Below are 8,298 nucleotides of genomic sequence, written 5' to 3' on the forward strand. Positions count from 1 at the left end.
ATAATTTAACGGAGTCTTTGCGTTATGGTCTTTAAAAGAAAGATAGGGTTCGTAGACTGATTCTAAAACTAATTAGCAATCTAGTTTAACTTTAGCTGATATTTGGGCCTAAAATCGTTGCCAAAATCCATTTTAATACGTTTGGAGGCTCGTTTTAAGAAAGTTCAATTTGTCGTATTTGAAATATACCGTACACCACAACGACGAACAATTGTGCTTGTGCTTGTGGTGCCATTTATCCAACTCATTAGCAACTACGCTGTAGCGTCAATCACCATTTATAAAGGTCTTCATACCTCGCCATATTTTACGATATTTAATTATGTTATAACAGCTATCATAATAAAAACGTTTTGCTATACTTGAATCTATGTTGGCCCTATATCTGGATTTTTGTAAAATCTTATTATTTAAAGGAAGGACAAATTTTCTCTGTTGAAATACAAAACGCAACTTAACAAAACGTTTACTTGTGGCCGTATTTAGTTCACGCCCATTGAAAGCAACCAATTTTAATGTAGTCGAAATATAGACAACTCGTTATAACGGATACGTCCTGAAGTCGCAGCGAATAAGTAATTCCCTCGCTATTACGGAATCACTTCCTGTCGTAACAACCAAAATAGAACAAATTCTTAGTTATAAGCTGCATAATGAGCGTATAGGCAATCTTAAGATGTTTGATAAGTTCTTTGTTGTTCACACAGCCACAATATTCGTCATATAATGACCGTTAAATGGTGTGTTGAAACGTGCGTCCCACATGTTGTCAATTTTGTTTGTCGTTTTTGAGCACTCAGCAACCGGCTTCAATCCCAAAGGAGCTCATAACTAGAAGTCAACAACTCTTATTGGGATGGGACCTATCAAATTTGGGGGTAGGCTATTTTTGCACGGGAAAACTGATTTGCGTGCAAAAGAACGTGGGCGAACTTGATGCAGGCGTTACTGGTGATCTATGTATATATTGAATAGTTTGATTCTCAAAATTTACATAACCAAAAAAGACAACTAATCCAGATCTAGTCACCTTGTCGTTCTCCACTGATACTGACTGGGCCGGAATAAGCAAAACCGCATCAAGGGGGAGGCATCATTCAGCCGGTCAGTGGAAAGGGGTGTGTAAGAAGCGAAAAACATTTCAAACGGTTGGTTTGTTAGGATAGGAAATAAAAAACATCCATCTTGTTAACGTTCATTTTAAAACTAATGAAAAATTGTAAAACAATGGAATAAATTCAGAACTGGATGACCCCCCCCCCCCCCCCCTCCTCGGGCGCGGCGCGAAGACTCAAATGACCTGTTTTAAATAACTGATGCCAGTTTTTTCCACCCTTTCAACTCAACTGAACTCAAACTCAACTCAATTTTGTTTTGTTTTTAACATACAATTTACAGACGTGCTTGCCTCCGCTGCTAGTTACAAAACTAATCGAGGTGGGGCAAGAATTAAACGGAAAACAAGGTGTATGCACAATTATACAGTAAGAAATAAGAAGCCTATTCTAAATGATCAATCGTGAAATCCCTACCCTTTTATATACCTCTAGTTTGAAAAAAGGCACCTCTTTCGAGCGCAGCCTCCCCTTAAAGTGCACCAAAGGAAGTACCCCCGAGCCTGGACGATAGGAAATCATTTCTTTCAGAAATCATCAATTTTTTGAAATCATGACCTCGTTAATCTTTCTGTTTTTTAGTGGAATTCGATTTCGCCTCGGTCAACATGAACAATTAACAATTATTTAAGTTTCTTCCAGAAAGCATTGTTATTTTTGTTTGCAGAAGTGGCAAACAAGAAGTAATCTTAAGACACGTGAACACTGATCCTCATCCAGCTTGAAATAACTACAATGAAATAAAGCCACTAGCATTTGGGTCCAGTAGAATTAGTCGGCGATCGCAGTTAAAACAGGCAGCTTTTCTAACGTCTTGCCATTGTAAACATAGTTCTTTCGTTGTTCAATACATTGAGTATTCTGCTTATAGAGCGATTTTCGATTCAGTATTGTGAAACCAAAAATAAAAGTAATCATTCTGACCGCCAATCACAAAGGACGCAGACAATGCATTGAACCAATCGAACTTGAAGCAAATACGTGTAGCCGGTGTGAAGTGCGAGAAAACGTGTGTGAGCGGGTCACGAATGATTTTGGTTTTACTTTTGATTGGTGCAGCCGTGATTATGAGTCGTTACCATCAATCAGTAAACGCTAATAACTTTCTAATACTCAAGGGAAAATCGCTCTTTGGGTGAATCTTTATTGGATCAGAATAGTGCGAATTTATACAAAAACAGTTAATACTAATAATTCGTCTGCTGCAACCTGTGCGGCAAGTGCGTGTGGTATAATTATTACAATAAGAAAGTGTTGCAGCATTCCTATTATTAGCGTATTTAATGGGTAAATACCAATAAGGATCGCTGATGGGAAAATTTCGTGAGCGCTGAAATACTGCCTGAACTTTACTAGTAAACGAGTTTATTTGTCTTTACTTTTTTCTTCGTTGACGGAGGTGTTCCCTTGAGAGTCGGGCGTTTGGTAGTTGGAACTGCGGGTTCAGGTGGACATGGGTATAATCGGCTTTTTACCCACAATCTTTTATCCTTTTCAACTGCCAATCCCCAGTCTATTTTGCCACGACCTCTCTTGTTGAAAAATCGATTGGCACATTGAAAGTAATTTCCACCAAAAAATGTATTAGTGCCAAGTCCACCCAAGGCTGAGGGGTGCCCTCCGGTTATAACGTAATGCTTTGTCTTGTCAATAAAGATTTGGTAATATTGGGCCTTTTTTCCCCATAGTAACCAGACAGATGGTTGAGCATTAGCGCTAATATACTTTATCAACAACTCTGTAAATTTTCTCCAGAGAGCTAAATGAGATCCCGCATTATTAAGTTTAACTGTTAATGCCGCATTCAAGAGAAGAACACCCTGATTTGCCCACTTAGTAATATCACCATTAGTAATATCTACACTCCATCCTTCCAGGGCGACCTCCAGTAGGACGTTCAATACCGTTCCAACCTTGCGGGGATCTGTAACGCTGAATGCCAAGCCTGTAGCTTCGCCTGGTTGTGGAGTTGGATCTTGGCCTACAATAACCACCTTGATGGCACCTGGAGGTACCAATTCCAAAGCCCTGAACGTCCATCGCATTGGAGGTTGGATGGTTTTGCTTTTTAAGGAAAGGCTTAGGGTTTTGACCTCACTGTCGACTGCGGGGAGTCGAAAAAAAGCATTCCAGGCGGCTGGAGCACAGTTTTCCACAAACTCATCAAACTTGTTTTCGTTTTTACCGAATTTCGCTCCTGCACAGTCATACACCACCATGGAATCTACAAAGGAATAAGACATCTTCTTTACAAATTTCCGTCAGAACCAAAATTTCTCGCATCGAAAGGTTACCAAAATTTCTTATTCATGGTGCTCCAGGACATCACAAAATTCAAATTGCTTTATTGTTTTTCGACTTTTCAGAGATTCAACCATCATATATTGAAGGAATCGTAAGTTATGCCGCGGATTGTTTTGCTTAACAGGGTTTATCCTGTTTTCGTGCTCTCATTTGGAAGAGGGTCTGGGGCTTAACTGGTAGCTGAGGATTGGTCGAAATTTTAATTGTCAGCCGACGCGTTATTTTTAATTAATAGCTGAGATCTGAGATGTGTAAAATTTACTAATAGCTGAGAAATGGGCCAAAATTTAAACTCATGGCTGCGAAATCACTGAAACTGATTTAACTGACAACTGAGATTTTAGGAACCACATAGAAACCTTATTTAACTTCATTACCCCGAAATAGAACTGAACATAGATTTTTACCAAACTTCGCCCACTGGTTTATTACTTTAAGGGAACTTGAATTATGAAATAAAAAAGGGGGGGGAGGTCACCATATTCGTCTAGGAGCAGGAAGAACTTGTCTATTCCAAATAATTCCTTTATAATTGCTCTGCGAGAACTGGCAAAGTACACGTTTTTAGCGATAATTTATTTTTCAAACATAGGAATTGATCTGTTTTCATTTTACAGAAATAATGTGTTCGCTACACTCTAAATATGAGAAAAAATCGATAGCTCACCATACTCGTTTACAAGAAAGGGACAATTTACTTCTCTCGTGGACTAAGCCGCAAAGAAAAAAGCCGCCATTTTGTTTGTGTGCGTGCACTAATTACGCGTAAAATTCTGCGCAGTAAGGATTGCGCAATGCAATACAGGGTAATGACCTTAAAGCTCTGAACAGGGTACCAGCCAACGACACCGGCAGACCCCTGTTGAGTCCTTTGGGTGTCAACGCACTTAGAACAGGTCATGGAATATCGGGGAAAATTGGTCGCACATACATCAGATATATCATCTCTCATAGGTTCTTCTATTGCCTCTGGTTAGATGGTAAAATGAGGGCGCTTCATAAGAGAAGCCCCTTGAGGATGATACCAGAAGTAATGCTTGATGCACTTTATGAAACCAAAAGAATGAAATGCGTTACAACGAAAGGGATACTTTTTTCACTCTTTCATAGGAACTCTAAATATATGGACGCTGAGTGTAAATAATATCACGATACAAGTATAAATGAACAAAAAGCCTTGAGCCGAACATTGGCTTTTCTTTACCTTCTTTGGTACTGACGCACAATTGTCACTAGAAACAAACGTTATACTTCGTCGCTTTTTGACCTTGTTCAGCGCAATCGGTTGAGGTGATGTGTGAATGGTTGTTTACGTTAATATTAACCAAAATAAAACTATATCCTGGCATATTGAAAACGATTTAAAGCGATTTTACTTTAGCATAAAATTTTCAGTCACCAAATAGATCAGATTTTGGTGAAGTAGTAACGGCGAGATACTGATTAAAAACATAGATTTAAATTTCGCTTTCCGCCGAGAGCGCATTCTTGAAATGAAATATTATTGCGCGCATTGAGTTTCGGAATCATACTTTTGGAACTTGTTACAATATTTTCTATAAGCATCAAATTTAATGCATTTTACCGCTAAATTACAATTGCATGATGATAAACAAACCTATGGAATTTTCGTTCCAAACCAGCAACAGCAAAATAGTGAACAAAACTGTATGAGCCATGATCCTGATACGATATCCTTAATGAAGGAACCAACAGTTCTGCAAAATTGGGAAGAAAGGATCTAAGCAATCGTTCAACTATTCTTGATCTCAATGCCAATTCTATAAATATTAAGTTTAAAACGCTCTCTTTAGGGGAAAGAAAAAAATCGTTATACACTCGCCGCCAAATAAAATGAAAATCTAATTTAAAGAAATTAAATTAAAATAATGAGAGGAACCACTATAAAGTGGCAACAGTCAGCTTAATGACAAAAAGCATAGATTCGAATTAAATAAGTTAAATTGAAAAAGAGTTATGTTTATTATAAGCTAACAAGGGTAATAATTATATCAAAATATAAAACTACAAAAATTACCTGAACTCCGATGACAGGGTAAAACGGATGCAAGTTTGCTTCGGGAGGAAGTCAAGAAGGAACTGAACGACTGGAGTTAAGATGAAACCACTGGGAGTCTTAAAATATTGATACCCGGTTTTTCTTATAGTTAAACAATTAAATGTCGCTCAAAAGAACAACTACTTTACTCAGGCACGGGTGTAAAATTTTGTTTAATTGAAAGGGCCTGGGTTGCATTTTTGTCGATAATTATCATTTTTCTCAGGTTACTGTTTTGAATTACGAACTACAAATCAAAGTAAGCAGGGACACTGAAAGAGCAATTTAACCTTGAACTCTCAGGTAATTAATTAACAATGATTGTTCTGTGGAATAAATCTAGCTGACTTATCTTATTTTGATCACCTGTATTTCTTTTGTCCTTATTCCACTTCTAATCCATTTCTCAGTTAGCATCTTACGATATTTCGGGTAATTTCATATTTTTATCAGGTGGTTTGTTCGAAAATCTTGTTTTCGGCGTGCGTGACTTGTGTCTTTTTGATACATTTAAAGACATTTGTCACTTAGTTTCATGATATTTGTATTGATTTCTACGAGTATATTTTACAATTATTCTACGAGCCCGCGTTGAATACGAGGTGGTAAATAGCCAACGAAGCACAAAGCGCCGAGTAGGCTATAACGACTCGTATCCAACAAGGGCGAATGGAATAATTGTTTTATTAAATTCTTCTTTAAGTTTAAATCGACTGGACATTTCATTTTGATGTAAACGAAGTGATAGTATGAGGAGGCGGGAAAATTTGTGGCGCGGTGTTCACTTCTTGAGTTGAATGAAACACACGAGGAAAGCGAGCGAGAGAGTTTTCTTCCCAAGATTTTCCTCGAACAATCTCCTCTAAAGTCGTCTACATATCCTGGAAATTGTGTTTACAGTTAAGATTTACGGCAAGATCCGAAGCAAAAGCTTTTCTGGAAACTACACGTCTTGTGCAAGTCGAATGAAGCAAGTGTTTACATTGTACTTGTTTACGGCTCCACGGCTGTCATCAAGACTGCTATATTATTTGAAGCGAAATTGAGCTCAAAGTGGAATAGGTTTATTGAAGGATAAAAGGACAAGGTCAAGATTGAAAGGTAACAAACTTTACAGAAGTGCTGAGCCTAATTTTATGACGTACAATGAATGAAACTGTGTCAGTTTGCCATTCTTTCGTAAATTATTTGCTTCTTTTCTACTTTATTCACTCGCTCTTGTTGTGCGTTAACAAGTATTATTAATCAAACTTTTCGCATCAATCCTTTTGTTTTGCGTAGTTAATTTTATTATGGAATTTCTGTGGTTTTTGTAGGCACCGCTGATTATTTCTTGTTCATAAAGCTCGCCAAATTTGCTGTTTTCAATCATTTTTCTGATGGAAATGTCGCTTCCCGCAGAAAAATTTCACTCTGTCACACTCATTTCCCATATAAGGTCAAACATAAGTATATGAGCTGATAACCAGGACTCAGTGAACCAATCAGAAAGCTAGAAATGCAATATCCGAGGTTGAGAATTTAATTAAGTGCCATATACCATTCATTGCTCAGGTGTATCACAGTGTACAGTGTTATAGCACGGTCCTACCTTTCCAATAGATAGATAGATAGATAGATAGATAGATAGATAGATAGATAGATAGATAGATAGATAGATAGATAGATAGATAGATAGATAGATAGATAAAACTTTATTTTGACACGATAATACGGCCCTCCTTTCGACAACGGCAAATTCACATTATCTATCGCTAGCATGGAAGCTGTGAAAGACTTCACTGTGAACATTCTGTTCAGTGACTGCATGAAAGTAAAGGGGGAGGGCAGAGGGGAGCAGTGTGAGGTGGAGATGGGGCTGAGGAGAACGCAGTAAAGATTGCGATAAAACTAAACCTTTACACCGAGTTTCACTATAACGGAAGTGGATAAGTCATTTTCAGGGTACCGGAAGTTATTGACATCTGTTTTTGTAAATGTAAATGTAATTTATTTACCCACGTGACACGGAAGAGCTCAGGAGCTCGTTAAGACGTGTACGTGCATCCAAGGTCGAATTGGAATTTGGAGTGTTGATTTTTGTAGAGGGAGGAAAACCGGAAAACCCGGAGAAAAACCCTCGGAGCAGGAACGAGAACCAACAACAAACTCAACCCACATATGGCACCTGGCCGGAATCGAACCCGGGCCACATTGGTGGGAGGCGAGCTCTCTCACCACTGCGCCATCCCTGCTCCCCGAGTACCAGCGGGTACCAGCTGTGTAGTCAGTAAGTACATACATACATACATACATACATACATACATACATACATACATACATACATACATACATACATACATACATACATCTAAAGAACATCCCAGAAAATATCAACAAACGACTAACCAGCATTTCATCTAACCAGAAAGTTTTCGACGAAGCCATTCCGCCGTACCAGAAAGCGCTTGACGAGAGCGGCTACAACCACAAGCTCACGTACAACCCTCAGCCGAAGCGCAACAGAAATCGCCAACGAAAAATCGTATGGTACAACCCCCCATGGGATGCTAACGTGAAAACTAACCTGGGAAGGAAGTTCCTAAACATCATTGACAGATGCTTCCCAAGCGGACACCCCCTACACAAGATCTTCAACAAACATACACTAAAGCTCAGCTACTCCTGCATGCCTAACATGAAAAGTATCATCTCGTCACACAACAAAGCAGTACTATCAGATTACCACCAGTCGCAAACAACGCAAACATGCAACAAAGAATGCAACTGTAGAAAGAAAGATCAATGCCCACTCGACGGAAAATGCCTGTCACCAAATG

Source organism: Oculina patagonica, chromosome 4 (genome assembly GCF_052425735.1).
Source record: "Oculina patagonica isolate OP01 chromosome 4, crgOcupat, whole genome shotgun sequence".
Taxonomy (NCBI): Eukaryota; Metazoa; Cnidaria; class Anthozoa; order Scleractinia; family Oculinidae; genus Oculina; species Oculina patagonica.